The sequence below is a fragment of the Bison bison genome, unplaced genomic scaffold (assembly GCF_000754665.1).
Source record: "Bison bison bison isolate TAMUID 2011002044 unplaced genomic scaffold, Bison_UMD1.0 scf7180017864375, whole genome shotgun sequence".
Lineage (NCBI taxonomy): Eukaryota > Metazoa > Chordata > Mammalia > Artiodactyla > Bovidae > Bison > Bison bison.
Genome location: NW_011494947.1, coordinates 5,687,563 through 5,689,495, shown reverse-complemented (window position 1 = coordinate 5,689,495; position 1,933 = coordinate 5,687,563). Strand labels below are relative to the sequence as shown.

The window sequence follows — 1,933 nt, the reverse complement described above, 5'->3', positions numbered from 1 at the left end:
CTCTGGCAGGACCCCTCATCCTCGGGTCCAGAGTTGTCCCAGGAGCCTCTCCCTCAGGCCGAGCTGCCAAGGAGACCTCCGAGCACAGATACGGTCTGAGATGTGGGTTCTCGAAAGCAGCAGCCTGACAAATGGGTCTGGAGATGGACATGTGGCTCCGCCTGGTGGGGTCTGAGAGCATTGCACCCCTCTGGCCACGGGCTGATACCCACCCTCCTGGGCGCTGGTGAGCCAAGGGGACTCTGCCCAAGGTTCCCTGCAGCCAGTCCGTCCACCCCAGGAAGTTCTCCCTGTGCCTCCCTCCTCTACATGCTGGCACTTTCTCTGTGCCATGCACCAGGTGGGCTCTGGGAAGACAGGGACCCTGGGAACGGGGAGTTCCTGCAACCTTGGCACCGCCGATGGTGACGGGCATTGTGGAGACTCAAGTTCTTGGGAGAGCGGGGGGCATCCAGTGACACAGAGGTAGGCTTGCATCGTCCTGGAAAGTAGCCCCTCCTCTAGCCTGTGTACACAGGGGTCCACATGCACAGACAGGCACACACAGGCACACCCTCAGTTATACACAGCCACACCCACGCCCCTCCCGTGGTGCTCAGCCCCCACAATCATAAATGGTCAGAGAGGAGGTGCAGCCCACTGGCGCGGGGCGGGGGCACAGGGCAGAGGGATGGGATACGGGGACAGTGAGCTTTGTTGAGTGCTCCCCATGTGCCAGGCGCTGTCTTGGTCTCTCCCAGTCCTCAAGCCCTCCGGCATGGGGGTTAGCTGTAAGATGTCCCCGTTTCATATCTGTGGACAGCAAGGCGCAGACAGGTGGCGTGGTCCTGCCTCACCCGCCCCTGCGGGGCAGAGCTGACCCACGTCCACCTCCCCCAACTGCAGAACCCACCTGGTCATCACCATGCCTCATCCAGAGCCTCTGTGACACTGCAGGGACTGGCCCCACGTCAGTCAGCCTGTCTGTCTGTCCTGGTGATACCGTAGGTGGGTGGCTGGGTTGGGGGAGGAGCTCCTCTTTCTGTCCCTCCCCAGGCCTCCTGGAGGGACATTTGCTGGGCTCTGATTTGGGGAGCATAGGCCCCCTCTCTGTGGGCCCGCTGCCCTCTCTCTGCCCACCCCAACGGCGGGGTGAGAGCCAGACAGATAGCAGGCAGACATCAGATCTGACTGGCGGAAGTTTGACTCTTCTCAGCGCCAGTCAGGGGACTCCTGGGGCAACCCAGCGTCTCCCCAACCACACACAAGCCAACGAGGCGACAGTTATCCTGAATAGCACCCAGACCTGGACCTGCTCATGGCTCATTCATCCCTTCAGTCATTTACCCGTTCACTCATTCATCCCTTTGTTTACTCATCCATTCATCTGTTCATTCATTCACTCCTCCATTCCTTCATTCATTCCTTCATTCACTCCTCCATTCGCTCACTCATTCACTCATCTGTTCTTTCCTTCGCTCACTCATTCATTCAAAGCTGTGTATTAAGCAGGTGCTCCCTGCCAGACACCTCACTAGTCTCTGAGGGTGGCGGACACGGTTCCTGCTGAGCCCCCACGACTGAGATGGGAGCTGCCAGGGAGGAAGGGGGTGAGAGAATTCCTGCCTCAGGGACATAGGGCCGTGTTCCACTCAGAGGGGAACTCCACACGCTTTGGTGTTTGGCTTCTTTCTCTTCCACTTGGGATTTAGCGGTAGATTCAACTTAGAGCTTAGCGGTGGATTGACTCTGCATCTGAGTGTCTCTAATAGGTCATTTTGGAGAGCTCCCTGGCAAGCACTGTCACCCACGCAGCCCGCTGTGCAGATGCTCAGCCTGCCTCCAGGGCCCTCAGAACAGCACCCCACCCCTATTTCTCATCTACTTGGGACCCCGCTCTCAGTCCAGCCCCTCCTTCCTGAGGGGAACAGGAGACCACCTGCTTTAGAAATTC

At 58.8% G+C, this 1,933-nt stretch overlaps 1 protein-coding gene across 6 annotated transcripts in view; it reads left to right on the top strand.

Moving 5' to 3' along the window:
• RALGPS1 (Ral GEF with PH domain and SH3 binding motif 1) overlaps positions 1 to 1,933 on the top strand; it is a 201,971-nt gene that overhangs the window by 176,731 nt on the left and 23,307 nt on the right. The gene's annotated exons all lie outside the window — the stretch shown is intronic.